Genomic DNA, 15103 nt, shown 5'->3' on the forward strand with positions numbered 1-15103 from the left:
GGATGCACTAGAGCTATAAATGTATGAAAGCTCAACAAAAGAAACTAAGTGGGTGTGCATCCAACTTGCTTGCTCACGAAGACCTAGGGCACTTGAGGAGGCCCATTGTTGGAATATACAAGCCAAGTTCTATAATGAAGAATTCCCACTAGTGTATGAAAGTGACTAAACAAGAGACTCTCTATCATGAAGATTACGGTGCTACTTTGAAGCACAAGTGTGGCGAAGGATAGTAACATTGTCCCTTCTCTCTTTTTCTCTCATTTTTTTATTTGGCCTTTCTCCTTTTTTTATATGGCCTTTCTCTCTTTTTTTTAATAATTCCTCACTTGGGACAATGCTCTAGAAAATGATGATGATCACAGTTCTATTTATTTACAACTCAATGATTACAACTCGATACTAGAACAAAAGATGACTCTATATGAATGCCTCCGGCGGTGTACCGGGATATGCAATGGACCAAGAGTGACATGTATGAAAGAATTATGAATGGTGGCTTTGCCACAAATACTATGTCAACTACATGATCATGCTAAGCAATATGACAATGATGAATGTGTCATGATAAACGGAATGGTGGAAAGTTGCATGGCAATATATCTCGGAATGGCTATGGAAATGCTATAATAGGTAGGTATGGTGGCTGTTTTGAGGAAGATATAAGGAGGTTTATGTGTGAAAGAGTGTATCATATCACGGGGTTTGGATGCACCGGCGAAGTTTGCGCCAACTCTCAATGTGAGAAAGGGAAATGCACGGTACCGAAGAGGCTACCAAGGATGGAAGGGTGAGAGTGCGTATAATCCATGGACTCAACATTAGTCATAAAGAACTCACATACTTATTGCAAAAATCTACAAGTCATCAAAAACCTCGGCACTACGCGCATGCTCCTAGGGGGATAGATTGGTAGGAAAAGACCATCGCTCGTCCCCGACCGCCACTCATAAGGAAGACAATCAAATAACACCTCATGTTTCAAATTTGTTACATAATGTTTACCATACGTGCATGCTACGGGACTTGCAAACTTCAACACAAGTATTGCTCAATTTCACAACTACTCAACTAGCACGACTTTGATATTAGTGCCTCCATATCTCAAAACAATCATCAAGCATCAAACTTCTCTTAGTATTCAAAACACTCATAAGAAAATTTTACTAATCTTGAATACCTAGCATATTAGGATATTAAGAAAATTACCATGCTATTAAGACTCTCAAAATAATCTAAGTGAAGCATGAGAGATCAATAGTTTCTATAAAACAAATCCACCATCGTGCTCTAAAAGATATAAGTGAAGTACTAGAGCAAAACTATATAACTCAAAAGATATAAGCGAAGCACATAGAGTATACTAACAAATTCGAAAACATGTATGGCTCTCTCAAAAGGTGTGTACAGCAAGGATGATTGTGGTAAAATAAAAAGCAAAGACTCAAATCATACAAAGACTCTCCAAGCAAAACACATATCATGTGGTGAATAAAAATATAGCTCCAAGTAAAGTTACCGATAAAAGTAGACAAAAGAGGGGATGCCTTCCGGGGCATCCCCAAGCTTTGGATTTTAGGTGTCCTTAGATTATATTGTGGGTGCCATGGGCATCCCCAAGCTTAGACTCTTGCCATTCCTTGTTCCATAATCCATCAAATCTTTACCCAAAACTTGAAAACTTCACAACACAAAACTCAAAGTAGAAAATCTCGTGAGCTCCGTTAGCGAAAGAAAACAAAAGACCACTTCAAGGTACTTTAATGAACTCATTCTTTATTTATATTGGTGTTAAACCTACTGTATTCCAACGTCTCTATGGTTTATAAACTATTTTACTAGCCATAGATTCATCAAAATAAGCAACAACACACGAAAAACAGAATCTGTCAAAAACAGAACAGTCTGTAGTAATCTGTATCTAGCGCAATATCTGGAACCCCAAAAATTCTAAAATAAATTGCTGGACGTGAGGAATTTATCTATTAATCATCTTCAAAAATAATTAACTAAATAGCACTTTCCAAATAAAAATGACAGCAGTTCTTGTGAGCGCTAAAGTTTCTGTTTTTTACAACAAGTTTAACAAGACTTTCCCCAAGTCTTCCCAACGGTTCTACTTGGCACAAACACTAATTAAACACAAAAAACACAACCAAAATAGAGGCTAGATAAATTATTTATTACTAAACAGGAGCAAAAATCAAGGAATAAAAATAAAATTGGGTTGCCTCCCAACAAGCGCTATCGTTTAACGGCCCTAGCTAGGCATAACAAGCAATGATAGATCTAGGTATTGCCATCTTTGGTTTTAAACTTTTTAGCAGAATCAAGCTCGAATCCAGGAGGTTCTTTACGTTTCCCTTCATATTCTGAAATTTTTAGATCTAACGAATCCAACCGCTTATTGCAAAGGGTAATCAACATATTCATGTGGTGAATATTTCCACTAACGTTCTTAAGAGGTTCAAGAGACTTCTGCAAGATTTTAGTAACTTCACAATTTTTTTCCAAAACTTGTGTCTCTTCCTGAGTAGGACGAGGCTCCTTTTGTTGAGGTATTGTTCCCACTATACCTTCTACAATTTCAAGCGCAATATGGGGTCGATTTCAATAAAATTGCCTTTGGCAACGCAATCCAAGAGTTGTCTATGAGACATATTTAATCCAACATAAAAATTGCGAAGCAAAATTCTCAGGTTTATATCAGAGGTACAATTGCGATAAGACTCCATTATTCTCAACCAGGCATCTTTTAAGTTTTCTCCTAGTCTTTGTTTGAAGTGAAAGATTTCGAACTCAGGGGACAACGGAGAAGATAAGGGACTAGCCACAACGACAAGCAAACGAACTAACGCACAAGCAAACAAAAAGCAAGCGGGCAAAAAGAGGCAAATGGGAAAGAGGAGGATAGAGAGAGAGCGCGAATAAACCGACAAGGGTGAAGTGGGGGAGAGGAAACCCAGAGGCAAATGGCAAATAATGTAATGCGGGAGATAAGGGTATGTGATGGGTACTTGGTACATTGACTTTTGCGTAGACCTCCCCGGCAACGGCGTCAGAAATCCTTATTGCTACCTCTTGAGCACTGCATTGGTTTTCCCCGAAGAGGAAGGGATGATGCAGCAAAGTAGCGTAAGTATTTCCCTCAGTTTTTGAGATCCAAGGTATCAATCCAGTAGGAGGCTACGCGGGAGTCCCTCGTACCTGCACAAAACAAATAAATCCTCGCAACCAACACGATAAGGGGTTGTCAATCCCTACACGACCACTTACGAGAGTGAGATCTGATAGATATGATAAGATAATATTTTTGGTATTTTTGTGATAAAGATGCAAAGTAAAATAAAAGCAAAATAAAAGCAAAAGGAAATAACTAAGTATTGGTAGATTAATATGATGAAGATAGACCCGGGGGCCATAGGTTTCACTAGTGGCTTCTCTCGAGAGCATAAGTATTCTACGGTGGGCGAACAAATTACTGTTGAGCAATTGACAGAATTGAGCATAGTTATGAGAATATCTAGGTATGATCATGTATATAGGCATCACGTCTGAGACAAGTAGACCGACTCCTGCCTACATCTACTACTATTACTCCACTCATCGACCGCTATCCAGCATGCATCTAGAGTATTAAGTTAACGAAAACAGAGTAACGCCTTAAGCAAGATGACATGATATAGAGGGATAAACTCATGCAATATGATGAAAACCCCATCTTGTTATCCTCGATGGCAACAATACAATACGTGCCTTGCTGCCCCTACTATCACTGGGAAAGGACACCGCAAGATTGAACCCAAAGCTAAGCACTTCTCCCATTGCAAGAAAGATCAATCTACTAGGCCAAACCATACTGATAATTCGAAGAGACTTGCAAAGATAACCAATCATACATAAAAGAATTTAGATAAGATTCAAATATTGTTCATAGATAGACTTGATCATAAACCCACAATTCATTGGTCTCAACAAACACGCCGCAAAAAGAAGATTACATCGAATAGATCTCCACAAGAGAGGGGGAGAACATTGTATTGAGATCCAAAAAGAGAGAAGAAGTCATCTAGCTACTAACTATGGACCCGTAGGTCTGAGGTAAACTACTCACACTTCATCGAAGGGGCTATGGTGTTGATGTAGAAGCCCTCCGTGATCGATGCCCCCTCCGGCGGAGCTCCGGAACAGGCCCCAAGATGGGATCTCGTGGATACAGAAAGTTGCGGCGGTGGAATTAGGGTTTTGGCTCCGTATCTGATCGTTTGGGGGTACGTAGGTATATATAGGAGGAAGGAGTACATCAGTGGAGCAACAGGGGGCCCACGAGGGTGGAGGGCGCGCCTGGGGGGGTAGGCGCGCCCCCTACCTCGTGGCCTCCTCTTTTGTGTCTTGACGTAGGGTCCAAGTCTCCTGGGTCTTGTTCGTTGACAAAATCACGTTCCCGAAGGTTTCATTCCGTTTGGACCCCGTTTGATATTCCTTTTCTTCGAAACCCTGAAATAGGCAAAAAACAACAATTTTGGGCTCGGCCTTCGGTTAATAGGTTAGTCCCAAAAATAATATAAAAGTGGATAATAAAGCCCAATAATGTCCAAAACAGTAGATAATATAGCATGGAGCAATCAAAAATTATAGATACGTTGGAGACGTATCATGCAGCAAGGTATTTTTGTGCTTTTATATATGATAAAAGTATAAGGAAAGAGAACCATGGGTTCAGAAACCCATGACTTTTCCTCCTAAACCATCCAAGAAAAAGGATGACGAGGATTTTGAGCGCTTTGCTGAAATGATTAGACCTATCTTTTTGTGTATGCGTTTGACTGGTATGCTTAAAATGAATCCTTATGCTAAGTACATGAAAGATATTGTTACAAATAAAAGAAAGATACCGGAAGCTGAAATTTCCACCATGCTTGCTAATTATACTTTTAAGGGTGGAATACCAAAGAAACTTGGAGATCCAGGAGTACCAACTATACCATGCTCCATTAAAAGAAACTATGTTAAAACTGCTTTATGTGATCTTGGAGCCGGTGTTAGTGTTATGCCACTCTCTTTATATCATAGACTTGATTTGAATAAGTTGACACGTACTAAAGTATCTTTGCAAATGGTTGATAAATCAAATGGTTGCAAATGTTACTATTTTAACGGCCTTTGTTATTCTTGATTCCATTATTCTTGAAAGACCCTTTTTGAATACTGCAGGGGCTATTATTAATTGCAACAAAGGCAATGTCACTTTTCATGTTAATGGTAATGAGCATACAGTACACTTTCCGAGGAAACAACCTCAAGTCCACAGTATCAATTCTATTGGAAAAATTCCATCTATTACTATTGGAGGTTTTAAATTTCCTCTTCCTACTATCAAGAAGAAGTATGATATTCTTATTGTTGGGGACATGCACATCCCCGTTGAGGTAACCTAGTGTTATTCGAAAATTCTCCGATTTCATGTTATTCGAAAAGAGTTTGTTAACAAGACTTGATCAACCTTGTTAGTGGATTCCTTTTGATGAGCATGAGATGGATGAATTTAGAAAGCACGACCTTCTGTACCCTCTTTTTACTTTCTATTATTTAGTTTAAATAAAGTAAAAATAGTATTTTCTGTCTGTTTTCTGAATTAACCTTGCAATAAAAAATACCCCGAAAATAAAAGTTCTCCAAATGCCTTGAAAATTTAATATGATTTTTTCTAGAATATTTGAGAATATCTGGCACTGAGAACACACCAGGGCGACCCACCACGTGCCCATGAGGGTGGAGGCTGCGCCCTACCCCCCTGGGCACGCCCCCCTGCCTCGTGGACCCCACGTGGGTCCCCTCCACTTATCCTTGCACCCACACACTTCGTCTTGCTCCAGAAAAAATCACTCACCAGCTCAAACCCGAGTTCTAGCTCATCTTGCTGCCATTTTCGATCTCCTTGCTCAAAGCTCCATTCACAAAACTGCTTTGGGGGATTGTTCTTCGGTATGTGACTCCTCTAATGGTCCAATTAGTTTTTGTTCTAGTGCTTTATTTATTGCAAATTTTTGCTGCTTAGGTGACCCTGTTCTTGAGCTTGCATGTCAAATTTATGTGGTCAAAAGTAGTTTTAATGCATGATATGGCCTCTAGGCACTTGTAGGAGTAGTTGCTATCAATCTTGTTGAGTTTGGTTCACTTTTATTTTAAGTTACTAAAAATTTCAAAAAAAATCAGAAAAAGATGAAGAGATTTTTGAGGGGCTCATCGAGCTGAAGCTCGAAGGATAAGCAAAGTGAAGAGAACAAGAAGCCCAAGTATAATCTCCTTCGTACTGTGGAAGTTTGGCCGTGTGAATAGCCTTGTGATGAGTTCTTGAGAGAAGCCGGGTTTTATGAAGATTTTTATTATTTGGCTGAGAATGCAGGCCTCACCGACTTCCTCCACGACCAACGTGAACAGTATCTCTTACTCACCAATATTTTTGTGAAAAAATTTCATTTCCATGCTAGAAGATTGCCACCTTCGGTGGATTTTTATTTATATGATGAGTTTAAGGAGATGTCACAATTTGATTTCTACCGGGTCTGTATGATACCCTTTGTGGGCAGCGTAGAGGAACCGCATCGTAACGATGTGGAAGGGTTTATTGATATGATTGCTGTAGGAGAAATGAGGAAAGTTTCCGATGTAAGAATCACTAGCATTCATTTTCCTGTTCTGTGTTACTTTGCAATATTTGCTAGTAGATGCTTAATTGGTTGTGGGAACTATGGAAACCTTAGTGCTCCTGATATTGTTATTTTGCGCCATGCCTTGTTTCGTGATACTACCTTCAGTTTAGGCGCTATTGTTGCTAAACGGTTAAATCTGAACCATACAAAGGGCCCCGTCCTCAGAGGCATCTTTGCCTCGCGCCTTGCTGCACACTTTAACATACCTATCAGGCATTATGAGAAAGAAAAAAAGTTGCTGCCTCCTATTGTTTTAGATTATAAGATTATGGTAGCACATGAGTTTATTGTTAAGGATAAGAAGAAGATACTTAAATATAAATTGACTTTTGATAAAAATTATTGTGAGATTATTACCTTGCATGCGCCCTCTTTGTTTAACATATTTTCAGGCACGCGCCTCATTTTGCCTGAGGCCATTCATGCGTACCGAGGCCAGATGTCAGCTGCAGAGCCTGAGCCGGAGCCTCCACTTGATCCTTACCGTCAGTTTGTTTATCAGTGGGATCCGGAGGAGATCACCAACCAGTGGCACCCAGAGGACACTCCTCCATATACCGGAGAGGGCCACTTTGATCCCTGGGCATAGACCAACTTAGGCCAAAAGTCTAAGCTTGGGGGAGTACGTATTTCTCACCGACATTACATTCATGTTCACACACTCATGCCAATTATCGGTGCTCATACTTTTTCATTGTATCATCCATGCTAGTCTAATTTCCTTTTAAGCTTTCTTCTTGTGCGTTTGAAAAACCTTAAGAAAAATCAAAAACAATTAGTTGTAGCTTTTAGCTAGTTTACTTTCCATGCATGTAGTAGTAGTAATTAAAAAGAAAACCCAAAAAGATTTCTCGTTCTTCTTTTGCTTGTTGGGAGCTTTCCCGTGTAAATAGTTTATTTCTTTCCTTTGGGGGGTCGAGAGGAGAAGACCATGATGAAAATGTTGAGTGGCTCTCATATGCATTATTATTGATCTAACAAAGAGCCCATATTACCTTGCCTTCTCCTATGTATTGAATGCTTGCAGATTCCAGCTTAGTCCAATGCATGTGCACTATTATTATTATCCACACTATTTGGTTGTGCAAGTGAAAGGCAATAATGACAATATATGATGAAGTGGTTGAGATGAGAAAAGCTGGTATGAACTCGACCTCTTTTGTTTTTTGTAAATATGATTAGTCTATCGTTCCTGATTCAGCCTATTATGAATGAAACATGTTTGCAATAAAAATTAGAGATTATAGTTGCTTATGTCATTCTTAATTAGCTAGGAGTTTATAATGATTTACCTTGCGTGCCAACATGCTATTAAAATGGTTGTGATGTGGTATGATGGGGCGGTATCCTCCTTTGAACGATTCGAATGGCTTGACTTGGCAAATGTTCATGCATGTAGTTGAAAAAAAATCTACATAGCCTCCACGATATTTATGTTCATGGTGAATTATATCCTACTCATGCTTGCATTCAGTGTTGATTAATTTTAATGCATGTTCATGACTGTTGTCGCTTTCTAGCTGGTCGCTTCTCAGTCTCTTTCTAGCCTTCACTTGTACTAAGCGGGAATATTGCTTTTGCATCCAATTCCATAAACCCCAAAAGTTATTCCATATGAGTCAACTATACCTTCCTATATACAGTATCTACCCGCCGTTCCAAGTAAAGTTGTATGTGCCAAACTCTAAACCTTCAAACAAAAATTCGGTTTTGTATGCTCGAATAGCTCATGTATCAACTAGGGTTGTCTGTAACTTCCATGCTAGGTGGGTTATTCTCAAGAGGAGTGGACTCCGCTGCTCACTCACGAGAAAATGGCTAGTCACTGGGATGCCCAGTCCCATGCTCAAATCAAATCAAAATAATTGCAAACAAAACTCCCCCAGGATCGTTGTTAGTTGGAGGCACCCGTTGTTTCGGGCAAGCCATGGATTGATGCTTGTTGGTGGTGGGGGAGTATAAACTTTACCATTCCGCTTGGGAACCGCCTATAATGTGTGTAGCATGGAAGATATCGAGATCTCTCGGTTGTTATGTTGACAATGAAAGTATACCGCTCAAAATATTATTCATCTCTATTTCAAATCCGAGCTCTAGCACCTCTACAAATCCCTTCTTCCCTCTATGAAGGGCCTATCTATTTACTTTTATGCTGGGTCATCATCCTCTTATTAAAAAGCACCAGTTGGAGAGCACCGCTATCATTTGCATGTATTATTGTTAGTTTACATTGAGTACGACTTGACTGGATATCTTTTACCATGAATTACAATTTCCAGTCAGCCCTTGATTTTTAAAGGTGCTCTGTATTTATGTTTTGCGGTCTCAGAAAGGGCTAGCGAGATACCATCTTGTTATATCATATTATAATTGTTTTGAGAAAGTGTTGTCATCCAAGATTTATTATTATTGCTCGCTAGTTGATTATATCATTGATATGAGTAACATGAGACCTAAATGTTATTGTGAATATGGTTAGTTCATAATCTTTGCTAAAAACTTGAATGTTGGCTTTACATATTTACAGCAACAAGAGCAAACAGAGTTTGTAAAAGTTTTTCTTTATCACTTTCAGTTTGTCTACTGAATTGCTTGAGGACAAGCAAAGGTTTAAGCTTGGGGGAGTTGATACGTCTCCGTCGTATCTAGTTTTCCAAACACTTTTGCCCTTGTTTTGGACTCTAACTTGCATGATTTGAATGGAACTAACCCGACTGACGTTGTTTTCAGCAAAATTGCCATGGTGTTGTTTTTGTGGAGAAATAAAAATTCTAGGAATGACCTGAAAATCAACGAAGATTATTTTTGGAATATATATAAAAAATACTGGCAAAAGAATCAATGTCAGGGGGCCCACACCCTATCCACGAGGGTGGGGGCACACCTACCCCCCTGGGCGCGCCCCTGCCTCATGGGCCCCCTGATACTCCACCGACGTCCATCCTGACTCCATATATTCACGTTCGGGGAGAAAAAAATCAGAGAGAAGGATTCATCGTGTTTTACGATACGGAGCCGCTGCCAAGCCCTAAACTCTCTCGGGAGGGCTGATCTGGAGTTCGTTCGGGGCTCCGGAGAGGGGAATCCGTCGCCATCGTCATCATCAACCTTCCTCCATCACCAATTTCATGACGCACACCGCCGTGCGTGAGTAATTCCATCGTAGGCTTGCTGGACGGTGATGGGTTGGATGAGATTTATCATGTAATCGAGTTAGTTTTGTTAGGGTTTCATACCTAGTATCCATTATGTTCTGAGATTGATGTTGCTATGAATTTCACTACACCACGACACTCAAAGAAGCGTCAAACATTCTGTCGGTATATGTCACCTAAGGTGACACATTTTGTGTCGGCAAAGACCTTTCCCGACAGAAAGGTGTTGTCGCCTATAGTCCTGCCGGGAAAGGTCTTCACCGACAGACAAATCTACTCCGACAGAAAATATGATGGGATAGGTTAGGTCTATGCCGACAGACATTCTACACCGACAGACAATTCTATACCGACGGTCCATCTGACATTATGCTACGCCGACACACAATGCAACGTCCAAACTTTTGGCGACAGACTTGCTCTCATGGTCTACATTTCAGCACAATTACGAATTTACCATATCAACATGAAATTAAATTCATAATATTCATTTCATGTTCAGTACCCAATACATATACAAACAATTGCATTCTTATACTCATCACAAGATACCATTAATCAATGCATTTATTCAACATACATAGAAGATTCTAGTTTCTTCACTCAAGTTAAAACCAGTAAGGAGATACATAAGTCAACATTTAGGCAGTGGTCTGTTGCACAATATGATGGCCAAGTTCCTAACGCACCAGATGTTTGAACACTACTACAATATATTATGGAAGAGACAAAGTCTTCAATCCCAAGCTGACATCAACTTCCATATGAACAAAATGTGTCAACCATGTTATGAACAAGAGCGATCACCGCCTCACTGGAACATCTTAGATCAACTGGTTGAGTTGGTACTTTCTTCACTTTGTCCCTACAAAAGAACTTGCACGTTTGAGCAATCTTAGAAAATGAGAATTTGTCCAAATTTGTGAGTTGCGCTTGATTCTAATGATCTGAAAAGTAGAGGATGTACCGCAAACAGGTTACAAAAGATATCCTTATCAAAACATCAACAGAAGTTGGGTAGCACCTAGCATATCATATGGCCAACTATAGAAATCTATGCACTCACCGATAACAAATCAAATCTGTTCTAAGGCATCATGAATAAGGTTCTTATTGTTTTATGGATTTGCATAATAGAACTGTTGACTTCGACAATATAAAAGAAGGAATGAACTACAGCAGCAGAACCTCCTGTGCAATTGAATTAGGCAGTCGTTCTATAGGCAGTTCAATTATATGTGGGCCATTATTTCTATCTTGAAATGGTTGAAGTCATCAGTCATCACTACCAAATAAATACACTAGGCATTGTTGCCGTCATTAAGTAGACATTTTTCTGAAGAGAAATCTACACCAAAAGTGACAACCGTTTGGATCGAAAAAAGAATGGCAAAGTCAGAAACTATTAAAGCACTCAAGGTGGGCATTTTTCTAGATTTACATACTTCAGAATGACATAGTTCTATTAAACCAACACTAATTTAAGAAAGCTTCCATTATACTCCCTCCATCCCAAAATAAGTGTCTTAACCTTGGTACAACTTTGTACTAGCGCTAGTACAAAGTTGATACACTTATTTTGGGACGGGGGGAGTATGTATTATTCCTTGTTTTATGCCACCATTAAAAACAAACTGGAAGGTAGAGCCATCGCGAGCAAACAGACAAATTTGACTCTATTTTGCAAAACACTAAATCAGGAAAGGTGAAGCAACCTGGGAACTAAGATGATACTAATGTTTATGGGAAGGAAGATGTAGCTCCAGGGAGTAGCATAAAAACTTCAACTAGATGTGCAAATTAAACTTGCTCTGCATGTTATGGAGATAATCTCTTGGAGATAATCTCTCTATCATTTTCAAATTTCTTATGTCACATATTTTATGATTCTACACTAACTTAGTACTATCCTTCCGTTAGTTACTTTAAGCCACGCATAAATATAAAATCTCTCTTTCCTTCCGTTTTCATTATGCCTTCTTTTCCAGGACAAATGAGAATACAAGCTTTCTATCTTAATTGGAAAAACATCTGAGTCCTCCCCCGTGCAAGGACCAGCTTACACCATATCGCAGTACTAAATTGCGTGATTTGAAAGTGTTCATTCAGAAGTCTGCCAAGGTAGTGATGTCAAGTACCATGTGCCTTCGAGGGACCTATGTCTTTTCTCTGAAGTTGCAAAAAATCGACTTCTTTTTAATTTTGCTGTAGGATTCAAAGTCACCATATCATCAACTCAATATACTAAAGCACCTATGCTTCTGTAAACAATGAGTCAAAGTGTAATCCTATTTTGTGGTACTGAATGAATTAAGCTTCTCTCAAGAACAAACAGATACTAGCAGCTAGCCATCTTGCTGGAATAATTTCTAAAAGGAATGTGCTTACGTACTATAGCATACATTTATGAGAAAACATGTACTCCCTCCGTTCACTTTTGTAAGACGTTCTAGACATTTATAAGACAACAACCAAAACAGTTCAATTTCAGCTGTCTTAAACGTCTTACAAGACTGAACAGAGGGAGTACTAAAACATAAGATGAATTAATTTGGTTTTCTAGTTTCTGTGGTTAAGGCTCTGAACTTGATACTATTTTCATGATAATGTGGGTGCTGCTACACACTATATACTGTTTTGTTCAAACTAAGCACCCGTTTTCCCATTGAAACCCCATTCATTTTAAACCAAGCATGAAACAACACATAGTAGTGAAAGGGAACAACTGCAGAACTGATGAATCAACTCTTTTCCGCTACCTATCATAACAAACACTACAGAAATTAACACAATTTGATATTTATCTCTTTGATGCAAAACTAGAGGCACACCAAAAAAATTAGAAGTTTGGCATCTCATGGGGGAAGTTGACGAGAATAATACCTAAACTCTGCAATGATGACTCTTGTTTTCTCCCATAGCTAATTTCCTACTTCCTCAACATGTCTCATCTTTTCTACCAATGCTAAATTCCTTTTCAGTTCTATAAGAGCTTCCAGCTTCCTCCTATTTTCTGCTATATTCGCATGCCTCAATTGTTTGTAATATGCAGGGAGCTTGCTTCCTCCCCTTGTTCTCCTCATATTTTCACCTGCAAATAACACATATTGTTGAACATGATGCTTAACAGACAACGGTGCAGTCTAACAATTTATACCCGGTAGCATTGTCAACTTTAAATTATTTTGTTGCCTCTAGCCGTGCGAGCCTAAATATAGATGTGAATATGAGCTCTAAAACTCCAGAAGTATTTGAGAATACCTTGACTGTCCTCCAAGCCATCCTGTATGGGTTCGTAATTGGGAGCTTCAACATCTTCGTAGTCTGAACGCAGGTTATGTCCTCCATTTCTATCTTCACATGTGGAGTTCATTGACTAGACAATAAAGCAGAAATATGTGTGAAACGATGTATTTCTCCCTATGCTAAAATCCTTCTTATTTCACGCCCTTTTAAGAGGAAGTGTTAAATGTAAACAAGGAAAGTATAGTACCTTTTTTTTTCTTGGGTGGCTGTGATAAGCTACCTACTTCCGCAATCTGCCTTCTGTTTTCTCCCAATGCTAAATTCTTTTTCAGATTTATAAGACCTCTCATCTTCCTCTCGTTTTCTGCAATATTTGCGGACCTCGATTGTTCATAATACGCAGGGAGTTCTCTTCCTCCTCTTTTACATGCCATATTTTCTGCTCCAAATAATAGTCATATCAAATAATTATAGACAGCACAATATGACATCCAACTAGGAATTATGATAGATTCTAGTGCTTTTGCAACTTAATTAAAGTGGTCGGATCAAGTGATAACCCGACATTCAGTTTACATATTCCCACTTGCTTTATGAAACATTGTCCTTTTATTATTTTATCATCAGGATGTAATTGACATATATAACTACAACTTGCAATTGACTGAAAGTACCGAATACCGAACCAACTCCACTGAATTTCAACTTACTGACAGATCCATCTGCAACCAAATATAGGAGGTGAGAAACAATTAACTGCTAACTTGAATCTATTAGTTTTGCTGACACACATTTGTGCTCAGGATATCAATTAATATTGGACGAGACCTTGGCAATATTGTGTCCAGGCAAAACATATATCTGTAGTTATAGGCAATGTCTGTCTTATGAAGGAAAGGGCCATATTTTTGTACAAATATCAGTTTTACAGAGAAACTTCATATTTCAATTTCATAAATGCAGAATGATGTTGTTTCAGGCTTCACCCTACACAGATCTTTCTTTCTGTAGTCTTTTGAATGCTTAGGCTTTTAAAGCACATATCTAACTGGGTTTTAAACACTAAAGAAATGTACAAGAAGTTACCTGTTGAGATCTGGAGGCGGCGCAAGGGGAATCAACCGGGAGAGGCGTCTCCGTGGAGGAAGAAGAACAGTCGGTGGCACCTAAGCAGCAGTCGGCGCGGCGGATCCTTTATGCCGGAAGGCGCTGCACGCTACTGCTCCTTGCCGGTGGACGATGCTGCTGCTACTCGGCGCGACGGACGGCGCTGTTGCTCCTTGATTGCTGGATAAGAGAAGGGAGGCCAGGCGCCAGGGGACCAGCGGGCGCGCGCTGGTTGGGGGCAGCGACTTTGGAAGGGAGGCCGGCGACGCGGGAACCAGCGACGGCGTGAGCAGATCGACGGGCAGGTCCGTGGCGGCGGCGGCGGTGAATTAGGTTTAGGTTGAATGTGTGTGCCGTGACTCTGCGAGAGAAGTGGGATGTGGGGGGTGGGGGTATGAGATTTACCGGAATATGTTTCGGCCATCACATTCTCTCGCGCCGCTTTCCGCTCGATAGTTTGGGCCTGTGCCGCGCAGCTGAAAATAAGTGGGCCAGTCTTGAACTACGCCGACACTTTTCCTGTGGTTAAGCATTAGCGACACATAATCCAACGACCATCAAAACATATGCTGACACATAGTACACTGATAAACTGTTAGACATTACCGACACACTGATCATTGAAAATGTTGAGTAACCTTAATGATTTTTGTGTCGGCATTCTTTTGGGCACACAATGCGTCGGAAATGCGCAGCTATACCAACAGATATGTCGCCGTTGTGGTGTCGTGGTGTAGTGTTTGCTATGCTTAATGCTTGTCACTAGGGCCCGAGTGCCATGATTTTTAGATCTGAACCTATTATGTTTTCATGAATATATGTGAGTTCTTGATCCTATCTTGCAAGTCTATAGTCACATATTATGTGTTATGATCCGTTAAC

At 39.7% G+C, this 15103-nt stretch overlaps 1 long non-coding RNA gene across 3 annotated transcripts; it reads right to left on the reverse strand.

The window, feature by feature from the left end:
- Positions 1 to 10392: 10392 nt before the first annotated feature.
- Positions 10393 to 14612, reverse strand: LOC119299784. Of its 3 annotated transcripts, XR_005146267.1 has the most exons (6): positions 14201 to 14612; positions 13789 to 13836; positions 13362 to 13553; positions 13130 to 13244; positions 12752 to 12959; positions 10393 to 10733 (listed from the first exon to the last, which is right to left on the reverse strand). It is a non-coding gene; the product is annotated as an uncharacterized LOC119299784 (long non-coding RNA). The 3 variants fall into 3 exon arrangements; XR_005146265.1 differs by lacking the exon at positions 13789 to 13836; XR_005146266.1 differs by having other exon boundaries at positions 13362 to 13836.
- Between the last annotated feature and the right edge of the window lie 491 nt (positions 14613 to 15103).

Source organism: Triticum dicoccoides, chromosome 5A (assembly GCF_002162155.2).
Source record: "Triticum dicoccoides isolate Atlit2015 ecotype Zavitan chromosome 5A, WEW_v2.0, whole genome shotgun sequence".
Lineage (NCBI taxonomy): Eukaryota > Viridiplantae > Streptophyta > Magnoliopsida > Poales > Poaceae > Triticum > Triticum dicoccoides.